Here is a 27,142-nt window from a genome sequence, read left to right on the forward strand (position 1 = left end):
GTGTGTGTGTGTGTGTGTGTGCGTGTGTGTGTGCGTGTGTGTGTGTGTGTGTGTGTGTGCGTGTGTGTGTGTAATGCCCTTACATTAAAGCAAAATCAATTTTTTTTTTCTTTTCAAGCCAAAATTAGCTGTGACTATGCAACATATATGGATTCATTTGATTATTACAAAATCCTCTTTTAATTTTCATATCATGAAGTGGATCATAGAGTGTAATATAAGATGAACAAGCCAGTCATCCGATGGAGCCCTTAAGCCTGTATCTGTCATAACAAACATAGGAAAGTCATTAATAATGTGTAACATTGACCTTAGCCTAAAACACAATTTTATGCTTGAAAATGAAACTATTCTCTTTGGATTATAGATGTAATTATAATGTTTACAGTAAGGGAGGAGACACATAAAATGACAAAGTCAAACACACTGCTTTCATATGTCTTGGTATAACGTTCCTCACAAGGCAAACCGTGGTCCTCCAGCATGCGTCCTTTTCATTCTCCCCTTTTATTCTCGCCCCTTTACTTTTATTTTTATCAGCAAATAACCATTTAAAGTAAGGCCATTTTAATCTTCCGCTTCAGTTGGTCTCAACTGAATATTCATTCAATCTGATGTGGCCTCTTAGACTGCTTCTTTGGTATGTGAAAAGAATCAGAATCAGAAAAAAAAAAAAAACATTTATCACATTTGTCTCCGAGGGGCAATTGGAGGGCACATGGGGTAGCAGCATCAAATTATGAACGTCAATAAATAAATGGGTGAAAATATATATAATTTAGGTATAATAAATACTGTTCAGAATTGTGCAAATTTCACCACTGGTCAGACTGTTAGGTAAGCTGCACTCTGCATTCATATCATAAAATAGGGGGGGCGGTTGAGGAGTTGCCTCAAGGTTGCCTTTCTCCTCATGGCTTTGCAGGCGGGTTAGAGGAGTCTGCAACCGGCTGGGTGTCAGATGTGGGACTGGTCTGCCGGGATATTTTTGGCTGTTTTTAGGATTTGACTGTTATGGAAGTAGGAGAGGGATCTGAGGGGGTGGCCACTTATTTTGGAGCAGACCTAGGCGGTGTGCTCCAGGTGATTTCTTGTCATGTTGGGTGATGGAATGGAACCAGCAAGTGAAGGAGAAGGTCAATACGTTCTCAATGAAGGCATAATATAATGTGGTAAAGAAGGCAAAGGCTGTGCTTTTGATTACACAAGTCTGGGCTTTTTTTCAGCACACCATTATTTGGAGCTAACAATTGTTTCCAGCTGACGAGTTGTTGGTAAAATGTTTACTTTGGCAAGGATTATAATCTTGTCATTGATTGTCGAAAGAAAAAGGAATTTATTCAGATTGCAATGTTTAACGTTTGTTACCTCTGAAGCTTCTGCATCACTTGGTGACTGCGGCATCTTTTGTTGGCTCAAATCAAGTCAAGGTATGAACATAAAATGGCAATGTTATCTGAATTAAAAAATGAGATACAGATATAAAGGTACCGGTATATTGTAAATTATGGATACCTTTTTTTCTGTGCTCACACTTTTCTTAATGTCCTACAACATTTGGTCTCATATGGTCCACCTGGTCGAATTTTCCACCTGTGCACTGCATCACATCATGATGTTAAACTGAATTACCATTTACTACACAAGCCTAGTGCCCTGGATGTTTGACAATATTTGTTTATGTAAGGGAGTCCTTAATGTTTCTCAAAATTTGATTCTCAAAATCAAATTTTAAACTCATCCACCTTTATCCATATTCCATTGTCTTTAAATGTACACAATGCAGACACTGGGGATGTTATACTTTATCAGTGCTATTTTTCCTGTGAGTAGACCTCTGATACCTAAGAAATTTCATTCTACCCTACAAATGGGCTAAAATGAAAGTAAACTTGACATGATCTCACAAAACCTTGACAGAGGCTGCAGGGACATTGACCCTCTTGTGCTCTAAATCACTGTTTATTCCGCAATCTATTGTGTCTATTCTCCCGATTTTATTCAAGGATTGTTGAAAAGTATCTTCTACATTATATTTGTTTTCTGCTGCTACTCTACTTCCAAATGGAATGTGCATTGTTATTTTTTTAATGAGAAAACACTGAGCACTGTAAACGGTGATTTAAAATGACAAGATCTGAATTTATTACTTACTACTCATATACAAAGTAGTGGCTAAATGGTTTGGTATATTCTGTGATGTGAACGGAATGTATGCCGGCCAACCACTTGTAATTTTTTTTCAATAATATTTAATCCCTGCCATATTGTTCTTTTTAATCTTTTTTTGATTGAAAAGAATTAAACATTTTATTCTGATGAGCAAATTAAGGAATATTGAGTACTATTAGAAAAGGTAAATACTGGAACTCTGTATTGAGATCAGACTGCCATCAGAAGAACCATCTGACAAGACAATCAAAATGGCAACAAAGGTTATTGGTTTATAACACCTTGTCAAATGAACATCTGTATTTATCTTTGACAAACAAAAATATGGCTTTTTTTTTTTTAAATAAGCTGGTAGAAATGAAGTAGTTGATTTCTCACGCGGATTTGTTATGAGATTGACATTATGCTCCGAATTGTCCAGTTTCCAGTATATTGGACATATCTATGTCCCTGCCATTACATTTAGAACTTGATTCAGCAAATACCTGAGAGTGTAGTGGGTGAACAATAGGTCTGAGCATGATTTGCACATGAATAATGTCTGTGAATAAGAGTGGGTTACAGAGGAAGGCTATGTCTTCATCATGGGGGCAGAAAGGTTTACTCCCATCTGCCCCACTCCAAAGACCAGGTGAGATGGGCAAGTGAAAATCTGTTCTGCATGCAAGCCTGAAAACCTTATTATGGTGCAATGCTTTAAGTAAGATTTCAGTGTATCTATAAAAACAGAGTTGCTCCCATCTATAGCCGAATATCCCATATTCACTGACTGCTTTCCATAAAACCTTGATCTTCTAATTATAAGACTGTATTTTTGCTTCTTTAGCATTGTGGAGAATATACAATAGTCTGCTTTTATTGCGTGGTAAACTAAATTGTGTGTACCAGCACTGTGTAAAGTATTTTTTCATCAAGATCCCTCTCCTTTCTAATTTTTCCACTTGAAAACCCTATTCAAATAATTGTCATTTCTAACACTGAGAGGGATGATAACATTGGATTTTCACTGTAAGTTAATATGTCAGAAGTGAAGATTTAATCATGTTCTTATGACCTATGATTTGTTAAGAAAAAGATTAAGTCACAAACAACTAAAGTGGAATTAAATTGATACAGATATTTAGGTTGATAGAATCTGTATAGAGGGCAAAGGGTTTGTTCTGATGAGATACTTGGCAGGATTCCACACACTAGAGAATCCTGGATAATGAGGTGTTGGTCTCATTTTAATCAATGCTAAAAAATGGACAGGGATTTCTGTGATAATAAATATAGCAGCTATGCGTGACTTGTAAAGACAAAACAGATTTTCTTTTTTGCCAACAGCTATTCGATTGAATGGTATATCAACTCAGATGAACTTCACCCAAACCAACTCGAGACCCTGTCCATTAAATTAAAGAATATAGTATTGATTGTTGTGTTATGGATTTTTCCATTTAAATACAAGGAGCTGGAATTCACACAATCCTACTTTTAGAGAGCAACACATTGCAGCATATTACACTATATCAATAATATGAATAAAACATTTCATGAATAATAAATTATAGAAATAGTTGTGTTCAAATGTATCAAATTCCTAATTCTGTTTGCCTTAAAACTCTGTCCGTTGAGGTAGAATACTAGGATTTGTACAAATGCATTCAAATAAAAGCAACAATACTCTATGTAAGGGTAACTGAAGGATTCTGTTTAGGCTGGGTGTGCATGTATTTGAGGTCGAGTTCATTTCAAATACCTGGATATGGTTTTCCACTGACCTTACTCTAGGCTGTTCAGTCCAAGTGCTGGCAATGTGGGAAAACTGACCTCATGTAAAAAGAAATAAAATCAAACATCCTATGATGCTGTACTTGCATCATTTAATACTTGGGACTTTTGTTCTGTTGGTTTTTGAATATTTTTTACTTTCACTCCTCTCTTGTGAGACGAGATTTAAGTTAACAGTATCGTTCGTAGAAGAAAATCAAAGGAAGAAGTATTCATTCTAATTATAGCTCTGGTTTTAGCCATATATACCTATATGATTCAGTAATTTGAGTGAAAAAATAAGCTTCTCTGTCATTGATTTCCATTAAAAATGTAAAAAGTCTCGATCTACTTTCATTTATATGTCCAGTTCTGTTCCTTGTCCTGACGGGTTCTATGACCCCGCACATTGAGAGGGAGAGAAGGGCCGTCTGTGCATAATGAAGAGACCTGAACTGACGTTGTGATCACAGAGAGCCTCAAATCTAGACTGCCAGATTCCTGCTTGAGATGTTTCAAATCACATTATAATTAACCATATTTAGGATGGAGAGCAGAGAGCCCCTGTTTATAGCTATTCCCGTGGCTCTCTCTCTTTCTCTCCCTCTTCTCTTTCTGTGTCCTTGTTCTTCCCATCTTTAACACATACTCTTTGCACTTTCTCTGACTCTCTTTCTTTTTATGATCCCATTTTCAGTTGTGGTAATTAATAAAGAAAGATAGAAATACATCATATTCTGGAAATTCCTATGAGATTGACTGGCAAAAGCTGTTAAAGCCAAGTAGCAAATTAGTATTCATGCAGGTTTTCGTTTGCAAGTCATTTTTCCCCATGGGACCAAGTAGTAGATTGGGTAGACAGGCAACGCTCATTCTTGATTATGCGAGCAGAATGCCACCACAGAGCCGAAAGCCCAATAGGAAGAAAAAAAAAACTTTCCTTAGGCAGTAAATCAATTTCTGTGACCTGCTGAATGTAATTGACTACTCTTTAATTCTTTTACCCTATGAATGAGGTAGAAAACACATCATGAGGTAAAATGATTACCTGCTATTATATAAATCTGTGGTTTCCCTATCCGTTAATAACCATTTACAGCTAAATTATATGCACACCGGGATTCACTGGCAATAAACAATTGCTTTAATACACTAGTCTTTGTTTGGTCAATCAACTGGATCTAAAAAAAACATATTATTCATAATGGAAAATGGCTTTGTAAAGACTTTGTGCTTTTAGATACATTGAAATTTGTATGTAAATTGAGATGTTAATATTTCAGCTGGTGCTAAAGCCTGGAAACGGCTCTTAACGTTATGGTTCATACACCATAGGATTCACTGGGAACATTTTATGGTATACTGTGACACATAATGCTTTTTGTCACCTCCACATCATTGCAGGTTCAGTTTCTAGACAGTGAGATAAAAAGTGATAAATATTTTTTGAAGCTATTACCATCGTTGTTCGTCGTTGAAAAGTAATTGGCTCCACTGTATTCAACATCCAACCAATAATCTTCATTTCTTTGAGCATGCTCTCTAAGCTCCTAGTTTTTGCACACCAAAACATAGACAGCCATTTATCAACAGGCCCAGGCCACAAGTTTTGACTTTGGCAAGATTAATTATCATTCCCTCCTTTTTAGCCCCATCTCCATGCCTGGTAGACCCCGCTCCGCAATCTGCTGTAAGATAATTTGTTGCTCCATGCCCACCGGGCGCAGCGTTGACAACTTATGCTTTGTGATTGAAGGCAATTGCCTGGGGACAAGTTGAAATTTATTCATAGTAGGCTCTCCCAAACCACTAGAGAAGTGTTGTGCCCGTCTGTCACATGGCCACAGATTTCCTGCTCTGTATCTTTCCTGGGATGCGCAAATATTTCTAAACGATATTAGGGGTTCGCTTCTGGGTCTTGCCTTCCATCCTATGCAGAGACCTCCCAATCCCTAAACAGCCTCTGCTGTTATTGAGTCTTTGAAATGGAGATGTGTCAGGCTGGCGAAAAGTGCAGCCCTATTTATCATTTCTGTCAAAAGCACATTTGAGCATGCATGCAAGAACACACATTTCTTTGCATTGTGCTATTGAGTAACAGGAAGCGTTAATGTAATGCTTTGTTGAAAGATGACATTTGTTAATGACAGCAAGGTTAACAAAGGGGATTGAGGCATATTAGCTCAAGACACTGGAGGAGGGCTGGTTGGGCTCTCTATCACTAACACTGGCTGTTATATGGGCTCTGGCATGCTCATGAGTCCACGCCGGGGAAAACAGTGTCCGCCATTAGCTTTGACTCAAGCAGTCATATTGAATCAACTGACTGGCTGCTGAGGTTTCAAAGTTGTTTTTGAAGATGACTCAAGAAAATCTTCAGTGAAGCTTTGTGAGAAGCATCTTCAGGGGGCATGAGGTCTTTCCAGCATTAACCCAGATTCTTTTTCCACTTTACTCATGAAATGCATACTTATAGAAATCAAATTGAAGCTCACAGTCATCCCTGACTTGGCCATTCTTGTGTCAGTTTATAACATAGGGCATCACAAAAATTAGAGGCTGCAAATGTGATGTGAAGGGTAAATTATATCAAGAGTGGTACGGCTGAGAGCTTTACAGGTCCCCTCAGCTCTCAAACTGATCAAAGGAAATGCAAGCTTAAGTTTGAGAGCCATTACTCCAAGGTTGTTTAGTGTGATTGTATCATTAGGACAAAAGAGGCCGACAAGTACCTTAAAATTTTGCCATGCTTTATTTTAGCAATTTCGCCTTATGAATCTGGTTCACTCTGCATTGTAACATAGATGTTGTAAACATCTGTGATGTGACTCATGAGTCCTCCAAGACATCTATTTATTGTAGTGAACTCTGAGTTTTGCTCTTTAGTAAAGACTAAGCGGGAGTGTTGAAACTGGCAAGCTAAATTTCTTAAGGTTTCCACATAAATGAACTCAAATTGAACATTTGATTTTGAAAAATCTTGTGTCTGTCCTGAATTGTCATTGTTACATCAGGTGAATTTACATGTTGGTTTCCTTGGTGTTTAATTCAATTCTGTTACCTCATAATAAAGAAGTCAGCAAAGCTGGAGTGTTAATTCTGAAACAACAGAGTAAAACACACTCCCTTGGTAATATCTGACTCTGAAAACAGAAAATTGTGTTTTTAAGATGCAATCATCATGTTGTGTAGTTTTGCTCTTAACAAGCAATATATTATACACATCCAACCTTACTGGGCAAAGGATTTGCCCTTAGAAGGTTTCTTAATATACTGTTGCAGTATATCAATATGATATTTTGTTTTAAAGCAAAAGTGATTTGTCTTCTGGTCTTCTGAGTGTTCTGTGAAGGCTTCTTAACATACTGTGTACACAATATACTGTGTACATTTATCATCATGATTATTTTATCAACATTTGTCCTGCGTGGCTACACGGTTCACTTGCACTGTGTACATACACACACACACACACACACACACACACACACACACACACGCACACACGCACACGCACGCACGCACACATGCAGAACAAGACAGGCCCAAAACAGTTTTTCAAAAATGAAAATGGTCCTCATTTTGGCAAGCTTGAATGAAAACTAGTGCCAGAATTAAGGCACAACAGGATTAATGATGCAAAACATAAATGTGTGCCTTCAAAACATATATTCAATTTGATTTTAGCTTCATATACAGTGTTATGAACACCAATGGAAATTCAAACAAGGAGATAAAAAACACAAATAAAGACTTTTAGTCACCCTTTCAGGACATGACCCTACATTTAAAATAGGATAGGCATTGTTCAGTCCATTATTGACTTTACTCAATCCATAAATGATATAAATTTATATATATATTACTGTATATTTAAAATGAAAACATGGCTTTAGTCCTTTTAACATTATTGACCCAGAACAGGTCCATTATTCATTAGACATGCCAGCATGTTAATTTCCTGGATTTATCTAACTGAGTCTCTGGCTCTTCAAAAAGAGCTGTCATCAGGCAACTTCCTGCACTTCATACAGTAATTATTACTCAACACATCTGATTAAGGCAGACTACATATTCAACAGTGTGGGCACTGTTGTGAAGATCTAAATAGCAGATATAAACCGAATCTTTAAAAAATGACATAAGTTTATTTGGCATGCCTTCTATCCATACATAAATACATACACTGATGGACTCTAAAAACATATACATATACATATACATATACATATACATATACAACACAATATATACAGTGTCAGTTTCTAGCCAAACCAAATTAGATTAACATTTAATGCCTACAGCCTTCAGCTCTTGCATACGGACCAACCCAGTGAACACTGTCCTTGCTGAGACCTGACTGAAATCTATATGGATCTGTATATGAAGAAAAAGGACAGAAAGACAGAAAAACATTGCCAAGTGCAGCATCAGTGACACAAATAACTATCTTCATCATTTAGAGTGTGGCCTTCAGTCATTTCTATCAAAGCTTTTACCAAGGCGTGCAGTCTTTTGGATTGTGCAGCCAGTTAGTGAAACAACTACTAGAAGGTATATAAAGTCAATTAATCTTTTCTATCTTTACTTCCACACTCTCAGAATGTTTTGGACCAAATTGATAAAATATTGAATGTTAAACTTGGGAACTTGCAGTCAAGGAATACTTCTCTGTAAATTTGTTAAGTATATGTAAAGTACATGGGAGAAGGAGATTTTTAGTGAGCATCATATTGACAAATGCCATCGTTGAAATTCCATGGATTAAACAATAAAAAAATGAATATTATCACCTCGCACTGTTCTTCTATCTGACCCTGTAACCATATCTGGAGGTATCAGTCTAACATGTTTTTTACCCCAGGACAATAGTGAGAGGATGTCATTTAAGCAATGCCAGTAAGTTACTGTGGGTTCAACTAGATGGTAGCCATCACTGAAACTGTCATCAAATTTTGCAGCTTTATTTAAGCAGTTGAAGTAGCTGTCTTCAACAGCCAGAATGCCTCATCAGAAGACAGAGGAATATCTGCCCTTTATTTCAGAGAGGTCATAATCATCTAGAAGCCAGAATAATGTCAAGACTCATGAGAGATAATAGTGATGGGGAGTTCTATGCTGGTCAAAAATTTGTACATGGTGTCGAACAATTGATTTTATTTGTGAAAGTGGCAGAAGAGTCATGCTTGATTACTAGTTTCCACTCAGTATTTGTTGCACAGTAACTGACAATGAAATAACATTTACAGTTATGTTCACTATCTCTAACCATTTCAAAAGGGTCTATGTCAGACGGCAATCCCATCGGACATTTAGTGCATTTTGTGTGCATTTAAATCAACCACTCTCTGATTGCAATTTGTTCGCTAAAGACCAAATTTGAATGGAGGTGGTAAAAGGGTCTCCAGGTCTCAGCATCAATTCTTTGTCACCATCTAAAAGGGCTTTATCCCCTCACATCATGTTGCCATAGGTTGAATCTTGCTCTGCTTTGGTAGATTCTGATAACTCTAGTCATCTCTTGTCTGGACTACTGCAACTCCCTCCTTGCCGGTGTCCCAGCAGTGACCATCAGGCCTCTGGAGCTTATTCAGAAAACGGCAGCCCGCCTGGTGTTCAACCGTCCCAAATTCTCCCACAGAACCCCCCTTCTTATGTCCCTTCACTGGCTCCCGGTAGCCGCCCACATCAAGTTCAAGACACTGGTGCTCGCCTACCGGGCAGTGAATGAGACAGCCCCGTCATATCTTCAGGATATGGTCAAGCCACATGTCCCTACGTGTCCCCTCCAATCTGCTACCTCTCGGCGACTGTCCATCCCATCACTCCGAGTCCCTGGCTGCCGATCGAACCTGCCTCAACTCTTCTTCGTCTTGGCTCCTCAGTGGTGGAATGAACTCAACTCCCGGAAAAGGTCAGAACAGTGAGGTCACTGCCCATCTTCTGCCGTGATCTGAAAACGTACCTCTTCGCCAAGCTCTACTCCACTAATTGCACTAAGCAGCCCCCCCCCCCCCCAAAAAAACAACAAAAACCCGAAGAAATGAATGTATGTATGTATGTATATGGTTTTGAGAGTATATGTTTTTTTATTTGGCAGAGTGGTGACTTCCGAATAACAACTGCTGGTACTTTGGATTTTTGGTTATTGAATTGCAATTTTTGTAAAAGCGTCTGCTAAATGACTGTAATGTAATGTAATGTAATGATAACTGCCATTGCGTCGTGCCCCAGGCTTTATCAACTAAAATCCTCCAAAAAAAGTCCATAACATTGACAACTATAACAGACTAATCAAGACATTGAAGTGTTTTTGCATGTCAACTCATTCAGGTGAAGTATGTTATCTCTGCTCTGGACAAATTTGACTTTACACTAGACTCGGTGCAACCTGATAAATTACTTTTAGATTAGATCACCATAGATTATCATAGGTTACATTAGATGTGATTTTCTAAAAGTATGCTATAAAACACATAAGACATTTCTGCAGAAATAATTATTTACCTCTGCAGCTCCATTAGTTTTCTTACAAAATCTTTCATGTCCCTAATCAGCTTTCTATCAAGAACACCACTTCACAGGTTCTTTGTAACTGTACGCTATAAACCAAATGTTCAATATACAAGGCCAAAGAAGCACAGTGAGAGAGTGACTGAACAATGTGCGCCTCTTAACCTATTTAAATCCATAGATTTCCTTTAATGAACTGATAGAAACAAAAAACAGAGCTGAAGAAAGGTGAAGGCTTCTCAGCTACCTGTTGTTAATGGTTCATCTATGTGTACAGCTCAATCCCAAGCCTAACAATATCAAACTGACTGAAGTAGTGATAGCCAGATACATACATGTGGTCTGCAGTGTCAGTCAATGCTGGGACACAGTCCTACATCCCTCTCCCTGTCTTGGTCCTGGAATCAACCAAAATTAAGTAGGCACAGTGATTAAGGTGATTTCCGATATCACCATGAAGCCTGTAAACGTTGGTGCTGCAAGACCATCAATAGCAGTTAATCAAAATGTCCCAACAGCACAAGAGCAGATCAAAAGGATACAAAAATCCTGTGATCATTAAGTGCAAGAGGTGGGACTTTTTGCAAACTGTCAATCAGGCATGAATGCTTGGATATCGGGAAGCTAAACCTAGGGAATTACTTGGAGGACCAATAAACATTTCCAGTGTCAGATGGAAAAATGAACACATCAAACAGCTTATTGCAGACTCATGTCTGGACCACCTGTGTCTTTCAGAAACATGGCTGAGCAAAAAGTCAATAAATGTAGCATAAAAGTTTCCAAGCTGCAGTATTTATGGGAGGGACAGACTTGAAGGAAGACCAGGCAGGGCATTGTTTAAAGTCAGAAACAACAGCATCAGCTACCACACTTTAACACTTGTGACCAGGTAGCTGTCAAAAAGGTGCTTCAATCCTTGTGATTCACAAAGTCTTGTCATCTTAGAATTACTCAGGGGAAACAAAAACTTTGAAAATAGAATAAAAGGATAGAGTGAAATAACATCCTATCATGTTTCAATGTTTTTTGTCTACAGTTGAAACTATAATTAATCATTTGTTCAGAAAAAAATGTTAGATTCACATGGTTAACTGGTGTTGTACCTAACCTAATAAGAATGTGTCACAGCACTGATAGCAGCTTTAAATTCTAAACTGTAACAACTGATGATTGAGGTTTTTGGGATGTCCAATTGAGGGACGAATGAAATAAGACAAGCTAAGGCAAAGTTTTTTACTCACATTATCTATCAAGCAAAGGGAACCTCTAAGATAATCCTAGAACATAAAGAAGTTGATTATGAAGAATTATGCTAGTAAAGAAGGAAGTCTTGAGATATGTGCAAATGGTAGCATTACACTTGATGAAGCAAAATTGCAGACACTTTCAACATGTCATTTCTGTTGTGTTTTAGAATCAGTGCTAACACTTAAACAGAGACCATTGATCAATGTTTTAAGTGTAGTGCCTTTAAATTGCAACCATTCTGTATTCAACATCAGTGAAATTTCTGGAAAAAAGGGCAATCATATTTTCTCTAAGGAAGTCAAAAGCTTAAGATGTTTAAAGTATGGACTACATGTTTACAGTGTTTTTGAAAAGGTTTAAGAAATGTTCTCAACCAACAACCAATTCTATTATTCGATTTATGAGAGCGTCTTTCCAAGACCTTAAAAGTCATCTAAAAAAATCTCCTATATCATAAATCACGGGGATCTCTTACTGTCCTACCAGCTTGGTTTAAGGTATGATCATTAAACGGAAATAGCTTGCTAAGTGTTTGCTTCTTCTTCTTCTTCTTCTTCTTCTTCTTCTTCTTCTTTCGGCTTTTCCCTTCAGGGGTCGCCACAGCAAATCAACTTTCTCCATGTAACCTTATTCTCTGTATCCTCCTCTCTCACACCAACTAACTTTGTATCTTCTCTCAGGATGTCCATAAATCTTCTCTTTGGTCTTCCTCGAGACCTCTTCCGGCATCCAATTCCAGCATCCGTCTACCAATATATTCACTATCCCTCCTTTGTACATGACCATACTATCTCAGTCTGGCTTCTCTGACCTTGTCTCCAAAACATCTAACATGTGCTGTTCCTCTTAAAGACTCATTCCAGATCTTATCCATCCTGGTCACTCCCAAAGAGAACCTTAGCATCTTCATCTCTGCAACCTCTAGCTCTGCCTCCTGTATTTTCGTCATTGTAACTGTTTCTAGTCCATACAGCATAGCTGGTCTTACCACTGTCTTGTACACATTTCCTTTCATTCTGGCCAATACTCTTCTATCACATAGTACCCCTGACATGTTTCATTCCAAGCTGCTTGAACCTGTCTCTTTACCTCTTTTCCACAGTATCCCTTGCTCTGGACTGTTGAACCCAAGTACCTGAAATCCCTCCAACTTCTTGATCTTCACTCCCTGTAGCCTCACCGTTCCATCCGGGTTCCTCTCATTCACATACATACACTTCATTTTTCTCCTTTCCAGAGCATACCTCCACCTCTCTATATTTTCCTGTACCAGTTTTCTGCTCTCACTACAGATCACAATGTCATCTGCAAACATCATGGTCCATGGAGATTCCTGTCTGACCTCATTTGTCAGCCTGTCCATCATCACTGCAAACAAGAGGGGCTCAGAGCTGATCCCTGATGGAGTCCCACTTCCACCTTAAACCTCTCTTTTACCCCTACAGCACACCGAATCATTGTCTCACAGCTAGCATACATGTCTTGCACCAGTTTAGCAGACTTCCACATACAATACCAGAGTTCCTCTCTTGGCACTCTGTCATCTGCTTTTTCTAGGTCTTCAAAAACACAATGCAGCTCCCTCTGGCCTTCTCTGTACTTCTTAACTAGCATTCTCAAAGCAAACACTGCATCTGCAGTACTCTTTCGAGATATGAAGCCATACTGCTATTCACAAATGCTGACCTCTGCTCTCAGTCTAGTTTCTACTACTCTTTCCCATAACTTCATTGTGTGGCTTATCATCTTCATCCCTCTATAGTTGCCACAGTACTGCACATCCCCCTTATTCTCAAAAATAGGCACCATCACACTTCGTCTCATTCTTCAGGCATCTTCTCTCTCTCCAAGATCTTGTTGAATAATCGAGTCAGAACCTCTTCCGCTGCCTCTCCTGGACACTTCAACACCTCCAGAGGTATATCATCAGGACCCACTACTTTTCCACTCTTCATCCTCTTCATTGCCTTCCTCTCTTTACTTTTACTAATCTCTGGTACTTTGTGGTCTACAATAGTCACCTCTTCTACTCTTGCTTCTCTTTCATTTTCCACATTCATCAGCTCTTCAAAGTACTCTTTCCATCTTCCCATCACTCTTCTGGCATCTGTCAATACATTTCCCTCTCTATCCTTAATCACCTGGACGTGCTGTACATCCTTTCCATCATTATCTCTCTGTTTCGCCAACCTGTATAGATCATTTTCTCCCTCTTTACTGTCCAACTGAGCATACAAGTCATCGTACGACCTGTGTTCTGCCATTGCTACCTCTATCTTTACCTTATGTTGTATCTCCCTGTCTGCTCTTCAGTCCTCTCAGTGTCCCACTTCTTTGCTAACCGCTTTCTATTTATATACTCCTGCACTTCCTCATACCACCACCAAGTCTCCTTATCTACTTTCCTTCCAGATGACACATCAAGTACTCTTCTACCTGTCTCCCTGATAACACCAGCTGTTGTTGTCCAATCATCTGTAAACTCACTCTGACCACCCAGACCCTTCTAAACTCCTACCTGAAAACCATGCAACACCCCTCCCTTTTCAGCTTCCACCACTTTGTCCTCTGCCCTGCCTTTGTCCTCTTCATCTTCCTTGTCACCAGAGTCATCCTACAAACCACGATCCTATGGTGTCTGGCTACTCTCACCTACAACTACTTTGCAGTCACTGATCTCTTTCATGTTACCTCGTCTATACAAGATTTAGTCTACCTGCGTGCTCCTACCTCCGCTCTTATAAGTTACCCTATGTTCCTGTTTTTTTCTGGAAAAAGGTGTTCACTACGGCCATTTCCATCCTTTTTGGAAAATCTACCACCATCTGTCCCTCTGCATTCCTGTCCTGTATACCAAATCTGCCCACCACTTCTTCATCCCCTCTATTGCCTTCACCAACATGCCCATTGAAGTCCGCAGCAACTGCCACGCTCTAATTTCAGGGAATATTCTGCATCACTTCATCTAACTCATTCCAGAACTTCTTCTTCTCTTCAAATTCACATCCCACCTGTGGGGCATAGCCACTAATAACACTGAGCATCACACCTTCAATTTCCAGTTCCAAACTCATGAGTCTATCCGACATTTTTTTCACCTCTAGAATATTCCAAACAAACTCCTACTTCAAGATAACCCCTACTCCATTTCTCTTCTTGTCAGTACCATGATAGTACAACTTAAAGCCTGCTCCTCAGCTTCTAGCCTTACTACCTTTCCATCTGGTCTCCTGGACACACAGTATATCCACCTTCCTTCTCTGCATCATATCGACCAACTCTCTACCTTTTCCGGTCATAGTCCCAATATTCAAAGTCCCTACTCTCAGTCCCAGACTCCTTCCTTTCCTCTTCTCTCTCTGCTTCCGAACACACCTTCCTCCTCTCCTTTTTTTACCTACAGTAGCCCAGTTTCCATTGGTTCCCTCTAGGTCATCAGAACCAATGGCGGTCGTTGTTAACCCAGTCCTCGTCCGATCCGGTATGATCTGGTTATTATGGCCGATTCATATATTTGGTTTTGGCAAAAGTTTTACGCTGGATGACCTTCATGACTCAACCCTCTGCATTTATTCGGGCTTGGGACCGGCTTAGGGAGACACTGCTCCATGCCCCCCCGAGGCTGTCTCGGGGAGACACTCGCCAATGCCGCTCTGAGGCTGCATTTGAGTGTAAAAAAAAAGTCTAAGTTAAATATGGAAGTAGTCACTGGGGCCTTATCTAGAGGTCTTAATTTAAAAAAAAAGCATTTGACACTGTTGACATGATGTTCTGGCAATGCTCTCTAGGTTTAACTTTTCCCATATTTCTATCACATGCCGGGGTATTAGAAGGTACAGGAAGTGTTACAGGTTAGTATAAATGGCAGTTTTTCATTAGCCCTCATTTAGACATAGGTATTCCCCAAGGCTCAAATCTAGGGTCCCTCTTGTTTTGCCTGTACACAATTGATCTTCCACACTTATGCCAGAAATGCGACATTCAAATATATTGGACTGCATTAAAAGCTATAGGATGTCAACATGTCACTCGCCGGCCCTTGACTGATCGCTGTGCAGCAAGCGGTCCGGTGATTGGGGGAGAGAGGTGGGGTGGGATCAATGTGTGTGTGGGGGGGAGATTCGAGAAGTGAGCTGTGAGTGTGTTGTGGCACGCAGAGTTGAGGAGATTATACAAAGGGAAGTGCTGAAGATAAAGCAATGGCATCTGGAGTGAAAGTTTGGTTGCAGACGTCTTCATTGAAGTGTTACAGTAGTGTCAGAAGGGGGATAGGACAAAAGATGGCATCCTGGTGGAGGTTGTTGCAGTTTGCTGGAGTTAGCCTGTTAGTCAGCAATACAATGACAGTGAAGATGGAGGAGAGGCCAGACACGGAGGACGGCAGTGTTTTCGGCTGGTCAAAGGAGATGATCAGTCAGTCGCTTAGATCTATGCATGCAGCCAGAGACTTGGTGAGAGAGACCACGGTGAAATTGGCTTACAAGGCCGGGCTGATGTCATCATTGGGCATTTGCGCCAGTCATCGAAGTGACCAAAAGGCGGGTAATGACTGGGGGCGATGGCGCGCCACGCCCGGCCATTGTCTTGACCGTGAAGGTCTCCAAGTTCTCCAGTGGGTCAGATTGGGGAGCATTCCAGGCCCAGTTTGAGCTGTTAGCCAAAGCAGAGGGGTGGTCGACGGAGAGGAAAGCTCTGCAGCTGGTGCAATGTCTCACAGATGATGTACTGTCCTGTGTCGTGCTGTTGGACCCTAGTGAGAGGCGGGAGAATGGGAAGTGAGTAGGGGCCCTAAAGAGGCATTTTGGACAGTGTATGCAACCAGGGCTCCTGCGTAATGAGCTTAGCAATCAGGGCAAATAGTCTGACGAGCCGCTGTTGTTTCGGCTAGTTAAATAGAGAGCCTGACGAGGTGAGTCTATGGCCACATGGTGTCAGATGTACAGGGGGAGCTGTCCCAGCCAGTATATTAGAGCTCTTCACCTTGTGGAGCTGCATGTCCAGGTGCAGCTACAGCACCCTCAGACCCTGGAGGCAGCCTTTGAGATGGCTGAGGAGAGGCAGACTGTGTGGGGTGGGGTTGATATGAGTGGTCAAGATGACAACCCACCTGCCATAAGGGCTGCAGTGGTGAGCCCCTTGGAGGCAGACCAGAGTGGGTCACTGAGGTAATGGAGCTGTTGAAGGCTGTGGCACTACAGCCGACACATAGGACACACCCAGAGCCCAGGGTCTGCTGGGGGTGCGACTGTCCTGGACATTTGGTCAGAGAGTGATCCAGCTTGCATCAGGCTCCAGGAAACGGCTCAGGGCCTGCATAGAGGGGGAATATGCGAATCCTGACTGCAGCCCCACCTGGGCACAACCCAAGCATTCCCCGCCACCATAGAGATGGAGGAGGATAGTCCACCATGACTGTGGTGAAGCAGGCCGTGGTACTGGAGGGAATATTGCTCGAGGCCACCAGGATGTGTCTACACATGGTCACCTGGGAGCTGGCTCCTATGAAGGGCACGGGCATACTGTCAGTGGAGACGGGGGGAAGAATAGCTTGAGTAGTTGCTGTACAGAACCCATGTATCCTGGGTCCATACATTTTGAAGGCTGCCGGCTGCCAGCTGGATCTTTGCAAAGGGACAGTGAACTTTCAGGAAGGTCCAGTGGTCATATTGCTCCCCAGGGTTCTTCCCTGGTTCTTCCCTGGCTGCCCTGGCTTCCCTGTGGGTGGTGTTGTCGACAGGAACAGCTGGTATATGCTTGCCCAGACAAGTGCCATTTTATGCAGCGAGAGATGCACTTGCTTGGGGTACAAAGTGGGGGCTAAGGGCATCAGCTGCAGGATGGAAAAGGTTCATGCTGTCAATGACTGGCCCATTCCTGAGAATCAGAGTCTGCTTTGAGACAGTTTCTTGGGTTTGGTCTCATACTACCAGGGGTTTGTTCAAGGTTTTGCCTGCATGGGTGCACGCCTGTTTCTGGGGTTACAAAAGGGAGACTTTTATGGATGGAGGCATTCAGCAGCCTCCAGTAGGCCCTTAGTGAGGCTCCGGTGCTGGCTCCACTCGACCCCACATTGCCTTTTGTCTTAGATACGGATGCGAGCGACATAGGCATGAGAGGAGTGCTGTCTCAGATGGGGTCAAGAGTGGAGCAAGTTGTTTTTTACTTCAGCCGCACTGCGTTGAATAAGCGCAACAAGCGGTACTGTGTCACTCACAGGGAGCTTCTAGCAGTGATTTTGTTAGTCAGGCACTTTAAGTATTATCTCTGTGGTTCTATGGTTCACATTCTGCCCTACAATGGCTCATGATGTTAAAAGAGCCGGAGGGGCAGGTGGCCAGGTGGTTGGAGGAGCTCCAGGCGTACGTCTTCAACATGGAACTCTGGGCGGTGGCACAACACACAAATGTTGATGCTCTCTCTCGTTGACCATGTTTAGCTGAAGGGTGCCACAACTGTGAAAAAAAGGAGAGAGAGGGAGCTGTGGGCTGAGTAGGAGGAAGAAGGGCCCTCCGGGTGGCAGAGGGAGGTGCTGGAGGTTAGAGACGGTGGACGCGGCGAGATGTGGAGACGGCAATAGGCAACACCCTCAGACACTAGCAGGACTGGGATGACCATCTGCCTCTGGTGCTCATGGGGTGTTGGTCAGTAGTCCAGGAGGCCATGGCCTACACCTCCGGTCTCCTCATGCTGGGGAGGAAGCTCCTGACCCTGGTGAAAGTGGCATTCGGTCAACCCATAGTGATTGACTGTCCAGAAAATTAGCAGCGTCTTGCCCTCTTCCCCCACTCCCCGGCTGGAGACAGAATCAACTGTTACCCGGCCCCTGTCTCCTCAGGCAGTTCATCCTCAGAGGCGTATAAGAGCTCCAGCTTGGCTAAGAGACTTTGTGGGTCCCCTTTGCGGGGGAAACAGTTAGGAGTTAGACTTTGGTTCTAGAGAGGGCAAGAATGCGTCCTGGTTTCATTAGAGTGGCTGGTATTCTACTGGGGCCCCCCTAGTTTAAAAAAAAAAAGTAAAAAAAAACATTTTGCTTCAAGTTGTCTTGCGTTGATGCTTTTTACACCTGGAGTAGTGATTACCAGCATGTTGGGGGGTGACTTGCGCAGCTCTGAATTATGGGCATGGAAATTTGTGGTGGTGGGGTAGTGTAGCGACCCTGGAATTAAAGCTATATGCTGTCAACCTGTCATTCACTGGCCCTTTACTGATCACTGTATGGCAGACTTATCATATAGGATCCGGTCTGGTGATTTGGGGAAAGAGACGAGGGAGGGATCAATGTGGGGAGGGGGTGCAGGAAGATTCGAGATGTGAGCAGTGAGTGTTTTGTGGAGTCGAGGAGGTTGCATAGAGTGAAGTGTTGACAATAAAGTGGTGACATCTGGAGTGAAAGCCTGGTTGCGAACGTCTTCATTGAAGCGTTACAATATGCAAAACCCTACTGTCATCTATGAATATGAGAAGAACAGTTGTGTGTAAGCTGTGTGTAAGCTTGCAGTTGTAATAGTTGCCATACACCAGTGTCAGAGCTTCTTTCTTCACTTAAACATAAAAAAGCCTGCATGTTCTTTTGCAAAAGAACATCCCTGTTAATTGTGGTATTGTACTATAAATAGCTTGGTGTAACTTCTTATTCCCATCTAACTTTCAAAAAACCAATCAAAACTATAACATGCATGATAAAGTTTAATTTTTCAATTTTCCAGTATATTGGGAATGGTCTTAACAGCAAGAACTCAAAATTTTTACATCATGGTTATGTCACATTTGTCATACTACCCAACTAGCCCAGCAGAAGAATCCTGTGCAGTGCTCAAACCTATACAATCGGTATACCATCAAGCGGTTTAAGAGATTTGACAGGATACTAAATTCTCATCATACTGAGCTGTGATAATCTCACAGATCCACCTTGTCTATAAGATCTTATATGGCTTGCCCCCCCTGTGCTTTTATACAGCTGAAAACATTCCATGTCAGACATATATACTGTCCTCATGACCTTAAACCAGTAATTAAATAATTTTATTAATATTGTATTGGAATATAATTGGAGGTTCACAAAAGGCAAACAATAATGGCAGAAGATACTTAGCAGTAAATTGAGCTGCCCTTCAAATGAAGAGCAAAGAAAAGGGCTAAAAGAAAAAAAGGACATACTATTGATATTTCATATCCCAACATAGAATCATAAAGGTGAATGTTTTATTTTCAAACTAACTAAATAGAGAGCCATACCTTAATGCTGCTTACCTGTTGGGTGCTAAAGAAAAACAAATGAATGGAAATTTAATGAATCAATAAGAAAATACAGCCATTTTAAGAAGACAAAATTATCAGTCAATAAGAGACTGACTAAGAGCTTGATGTCCCCCCTTTTCAGTAGAATAAATAACCTTCATCCACAAGAGCTATAAGGAAATGCATGGATGCACTATGGCAGATTGGGAAATAGGCACAATTTTAATTTCAGAATTACTGTTAAAATCTAGCAACATGAGGCTGAGTGTTGTGATGCTGAAAGGTTTCATTATGTAGATAGAGAAAGGGAACACAAATAAGATACACATCTTCATCCTGTTATCAAGTGTGACAGTCTAGATAGCTAGACAGCCAGACAGACAGACAGACAGACAGACAGACAGACAGACAGAAAGACAGATGGATAGATAGATAGATTAGTGAGTGAGTGAATGAGGGAAGGAAACCCTGCAAATTCATAAAACGATCATGGGTAACCAAGGCATATCAAGTGCACAACAGTTTGTGGTATTCTGTAAATCAAGCCTCAAACCAGTCAGAGTGGCCATGCTGATCCTTGTCCACCACTGGCTCTAAAGGCCACATGAACGTCAGAAATGGACAATGGTGCAATGGCAGAAGATTACCTGGTCCAAAGAATCTCTCTCACGCCATATGGATAGCCAGATCAAGCAGATTGTTTACCTGGGGGAAGACTTGGCACTGATGCCCCTTTTTGTTGCCCCTCATTAATGTTGCTGTGTCTTTGACATCTATGACCAACCTAAACGTTGCTTCACCCAAGTATAACTGTGCATGAAAACTGCAGACCATGATAGCAGCATTCCCTTGCAGCAGTACCAGTTATGCGGCAGAAATGGTTCAGAAACAGTTTGAGGAACAGACCCAGATACCACAGCATACCTTCAGAGGTCGAGTGGAGTCCTTGCCATGCTGCTTTGGAGATTTTGAATAGAAAAGGAGAAACAATACTATACACTCATGCTCACATGACTTGACTGGCATATGAACTAAGTGACATCCCATTCCTAATCCATAGGGTTCAATATGACATCTGTCCACCCTTTGCAACTATAGTAGCTTCAACTATTATGGAAGGGCTGTCCACAAGGTTCAAGTGTGTTTATGGGAATTTTTGATCATTCATTTCTGAGGTCACACAGTGATGTTGGATGAGAAGGCCTGGCTCTCAGTCTCCACTTTAATTCCCCCCAAAGGTGTTCTATTGGGTTGACGTCAAGACTGCGCATGCCAGTCGAGTTCATCCACACCAAACTGTCTCCATCTCTTCATGGACCTTGCTTTGTGCACTGGTGCACAGTCATGTTGGAAAGGAACGGGCCAACTCCAAACTGCTCCTGCAAAGTTGGGAGCATGGAATTGTCCAAAATATCTTGGTATGCTGAAGTTTTCAGAGTTCTTTTCACTGGAACTAAGGGGCCAAGCCCCACAGCATAATCCCCCCTCCACCAAATTTACGCTTGACAATGCAGTCAGACAAGTACCGTTCTCTTGGCAACCACCAAACCAAGACTCATCCATCAGACTGCTAGATGGAGAAGCGTAATTCATCCCTCCAGAGAACATGTTTCCACTGCTCTAGTGATGGTGTGCTTCACACCACTGCATCAGATGCTTTGCATTGCACTTGGTGATGTGTGGCTTGGATGCAGCTGCTCGGCCATGGACACCCATTCTATGAAGCTCTCTACGCACTGTTCTTGAGCTAATCTGGAGGCCACATGAAGTTTGGAGGTCTGTAGTGATTGACTGTGCAGAAAGTTAGCAGCCTCTTCGAACTATGCGCCTCGGCATCCGCTGACCCTGCTCCGTCAGTTTATGTGACCTACAACTTCATGGCTGTGTTGCTGTTGTTCCCAAACACTTCCATGTTCTTATAATACAGCTGACAGTTGACTGTAGAATATTTAGGAGCAAGGAAATTTCACAACTGGATTTGTTGCACAGGTGGCGTCCTTTCACAGTTCCATGCTTGAGTTCCTGAGAGCAACCCATTCTTTCACAAATGTTTGTAAAAAACAGTCTGCATGCCTAGGTGCTTGATTTTATACACCTGTGGCCATTGAAGTGACTGGAGCACCTGATTTCAATTATTTGGATGGGTGAGAGAATACTTTTGGCCATATCGTGTATATGATCATACATTTTTGTGATATCTCCATAATTAAATGACTGTACCAGAGTTGCCTTTAACCTTAAAATCACAATTAATTATTGTAGGAATGACTTTGTGTCAATGCTTTTGTACCTTGTTAGCTTCTTAACCCCCCTTTAACTTTTTGATTTCAAGTGTTGTTTGGTTTTACTTGAAGCAGTTTGAAGCTTTTGATTGAGTGAAGGGCAACACGGTCAATCAAAGGCCACCTTTCTTCTCTCAGTCCTGGCTTCAGGGTCTTTCGCACGATAATTCCGTGATTTGACTGATGTGCCAATTTGTGCCTGATGAATGATTGTCTGGTTTGCTGATAACTTGTGGGAGTCAAGTGTATTCTGGTGGCACTTAATGCAAATAGGAGATATTTGGGCCCTTCAAATCATGACAGTAGCCCCTCTACATTTGCCTCCCTGTTCCATGAGTAAACTGACCAATTAGCTATGTTTGAAGAAGCCATTTTTGATTAGCGCAATCAGTAAACAGCAAGGCCCCTCCATGATGGTACCCCGTGATTAGATAAGTCGTCACTTGAGAAGTTGTTGGAGATTTTAATTTATGGCCTTATATCCGTGAAAACTATGGTAATTACCTAATCCGTTATCTACAGTTCTGCATTTGGATAATAATTCATCCATATTGTCAACACTGACAACCTAATTTTTCTCGAGCAGTTTTTCTCTAGCAGTTGTAGTCTTTGAATTCTATGAACAAAAAATGGGCTTCATCTTGATGCAGGTGGACTGTGGGATTGAGGCAGAGATTACATCATTACGGAAAAAAAGGATTGTATAAGGTGAAAAAAAAGGAAAATGACTGAAAAATGTTTATTCCTTTCTGTCCTAGTTATTTTTACATTCTGTTGACTATGGAAATAGGTTTACAACCTGCAAACTATCTGAATTCTGCATAATTTTGCTGATGCTGATTATTATCACCATTTTGAGTGTCCAAGAATTAAATCCACTATACTATAGACCAGTTTATGGACAATAAGTGATACATTACAGCATTAGATCAGAAAATAACAATACATTGTATGCAGCTATATTGCTAGCATAATGCCGAAGTCTTAGTAATGTAATGAAATAGAAGAAATACAAAAATTGATGAGAAGAAAATGAACAGCTATAAATTTAAAGGGACTTTATCTTAAAACAGAAGGATGCAAACCAAACCAATGACAAAAAATTAAACAGAAGCACACTTGTAATATGGGGAAGGAATGAAAATAGCAGATAGTTTAAAGAGAGCTGAAGCTGAACAATACATCAGTCAGAGATATGGTCAATCAACAGCACATTAAGTTGACTTTAATAGATATGATTTATAGATATAATTTGACAGTAAAAGTAGTCATTGACAGGTTAAATTCAAAATTGCGTTCTCTCTCACATGCACACAGCTAGCATATATTTATACATGTATATTTACAGTACATAAACACACACACACATAGATATATATATATTATATATGCACACAAAAATATATGTATACTTACATATACATTCATACATACATGCATACTCAGAGAAACTTTTTTTATTGTCATGTATTTCACTAGTTTAATGATTAGCATTTTGTTTTCCTGTCACTTTCTGGGAAATTCAGAATATAGAAACATTACCATCAAAATTACTAACCACAACTTTGTCCAGGACACAGCTAGACCATAGCGTATTGCAGTGTATTGACCACCAATCCCCAGAAGTAATGCCTCAATCAATAGACTTGAGTAAGTAGACAGGGTACGTGTGTGTGTAGGTGTATTCGAGAGCGCGTGTGTGTATGACACAAAGCCAGGATTAGGCATGATTAGGGCAGTTTTAACATGTCCTGCTGATTAGGACCCACTGGATCTGACCACTAATTAGCTCTGAAGTGTGGCCGCACAGACAGGACAGCAAAGGGAGGAGGGCCTGGCTGCCCAATCCACCCCACCCCTCCTTCCCCACACACACACACACACACACACACACACACACACACACACACACACACACACACACACACTTGTCAACTCACCACACACACTTGTCCACTCACCACACACACAAAAGGGTCTGGGGCTCTTTGATTGGGTCTGCTGCATTATGGAGAGGAGAGCTGAAAAAGTCCCAATTTTCCTTTTTCTGTGCCACTACCCCCTACAGGGTGGAGTCAATGTACTCTTTCTGTGCCTTCGTATGACCAGCTGGTGACAGAGGGGCAAATAAACACTCCAGATCCTCTGGCCAGTATGACTCCCATCTGAAACAGAGCCTTTGTCCCATGTGGATTGGGCTGTAATTGGTGTGCCAGAGACAAATTCTTAGTGCGAATGTTATTTGTCCTGATGAGGTTTTAACAGGGAGATAATACACAAATAATGCAGGTTACAAATAAACAATGGACTAATGCTGGTGAGGTTACTAGGCTTCGCTAGGAGGGGGGGTCACAAAGATTTGAAATTTATTTTCCCCTCCTTAAAATGAATGCAATTATTTTCAGATCTCACAAACTAAGAAAAAATTCTTTTAGTTCCCCCAGACACTGATGGATGGCAGCCAACTGCTCATGGTTCATCCACAATGGGTTAAATGCAAGGAACGAATTTCCCCATGAGAGATTAATAGAGTATTAATTACTACTATTAAGACCAAACAAAGGGAAACTATGGAATACATATATCACGCTATTCATATACAATACCACATGTTGAAGTATACATGATATATTATATCATTGAATAGTTATATCCTTCACCAAAAAATCAGAGGTGGGATAGTTCTATCAGAGATGAAAGAATTGAAGAAAAATAACTAAACCTCTGCTTTTGCAGGTCCTCCGACAATTGTTTTGACAAAATATAAAAACTAAGCGCAAGACAACCAGCATTAATTATTCTAAGTCCTTGATCCTCGCATATTTCATTTCACTGTTATTTCCCCAATTCAAAAACAGAGTCACCATTTCTCCCCTCTCAACATCCAGCGTAGGACCCCATGGCCAAGGCTTCTCAGGGGGGGTGGCAAAGAGAGAGTAAAGGAACGTGGGATTTGTACGTAATCCTGTTTGTCATGGGGGTCACATGCTCTACAGAGCTGAGCTTGTCAGATACAGTCTGGAAGTTTATTGGGCAGAGGGGGGTGCCGTCTGATTGTAATTCCCTCTGGAGAGCAGTCAGTGTCTCTTGCTGAATGCTGGAGAGGAGACAGGTTGTTGCAAGACGATAATTGAAAAGAAAGTGGGTGGTCCTCTTTGGCCCTTTGGCCCTCTGGGACAGATATATTGAGACTCATGCTTGTTTTGAAGGGGGGCAAATGTTATATTTGAAGAAATGATTATGTCCTTCTGGGTTTAATTTGACAGGCATACATATTGAGTGATGACTGTTTCTGTTGTCTCTTGCTCATGATTATTTCCATGTGATTTTGAGTCCGTGTATGTTTGACTGTTTGCTGTTGGATCATTGGCCCCCATTAACCAGCTCTGAGAGCATTTTTTTTTCTTTTTGTCTTCCTTTTTTTTCTATTAACAAGTGCATTTATAGCCTCGTCCTTGAATACACCTGTTTTTTTAACTTGAACAATTTCTGATAGACCACCTTATGTGCACTCACAGGTCTGTGTGTGTGTATTTGTGCATACGCATGTGTATGTGCCCCCCCCACCAATGTAAAACATTCTGTGTCTATAATTAACACATTCTTATCGTTACACATTGCTCTGTTGTGTCTAACATGTCCTGAGCTTATCTTTTATTTTTGAACTTGAGGCCTGACAACATGACCAAAATTCTATTAAACAGGATGAATCTTGGATGACCTAATTTTTCAGAATGCACTGTACACTTCACATTTTCTCTGCCAGTGGATCCAGGGTGCAGCATTATGGGATATCACCAATGATATTATTAGATAACATCAAACTCAGTGGTTTCATCCACCTAAAAAAAATTCTATCTGGTCCATCAGCAGCATGACAAGGCATCAGGAGCTTCTCTCCAATTAGCTCCTCACCTGAAGAAGATTTGAAGAGCCCCCTTGAGACACCTTGTTAATAACTGTCTGGGCAGCATTTAAACCCACGGACAAAATATGCAGCAAGCAAAAAAGATATAAGGTAACGCTGATATATTACATCCCCTCAAAGGGGACCTCACTTATTCTCTTACCTCCTTACAATTTAAAATCCAGCTCCTGGAACGTGGTGTAATAGCCTCTACCATCACTGTGAAAATGTGTTTGAATGGATGAATAAGTGACACCTGTTGTGAGATCTGCCATGCCACTGAAAACCATTGACTAGTTGCCTTTTAGATTAGATTAGATTAGATTAGATTAGATTAGATTAGATTAGATTAGATTAGATTAGATTAGATTAGATTAGATTAGATTAGATTCAACTTTATTGCCATTATACATGTACAAGTACAGGCCAATGAAAGTGAGGTTGGCATCTAACCAAAAGTGCTAAAAAGCAGCAGGTGCAGATATAATATTGGAAATAATCATTCATATTATAATTGTTCTTTTAAATGAAGATTGGTTTTGCCTTATCAGCCACTCACCAATAACATTTTTATCCTGTCTACAAACAGGGCTGATAACAGGGCTAATAACCAGAAAAATATAGAGGAGAGCTCTTTCACAAGGTAATATGCAACCTGTTTCTTTCACTACAGTTTCCCTTCATTTAAAGTATATTTTGGCAAAATGAGCACTGCTTCTGCAAAGATGAGATGAGATGAGATGAGATGAGAATGAGATGAGAACAACTTTATTAATCCCGAAGGAAATTGTTGTGCCAGAGTTTCAAGTAAAAAACATAACAGTAACAGTAAACGTAACAGTAAGATGGATGGAAATTACATTGAAGATTCACATGGCAGAAGTTTAGGTTTCATTTTTGTGTCCAGTTTGACAGATTGAACTACTGTAGAGTCAGCTGGACCTGAAATTAAACTAGGTTAATTGTGTTTCCACTGCCCCTGGAAAACTGGAATGTTAGTAAGGGTGAGTAGGATTTTTGATAA

Source organism: Fistularia commersonii, chromosome 1 (assembly GCF_037954325.1).
Source record: "Fistularia commersonii isolate RoL2024-O1a breed Wild chromosome 1, RoL_Fcom_v1.0, whole genome shotgun sequence".
Taxonomy (NCBI): Eukaryota; Metazoa; Chordata; class Actinopteri; order Syngnathiformes; family Fistulariidae; genus Fistularia; species Fistularia commersonii.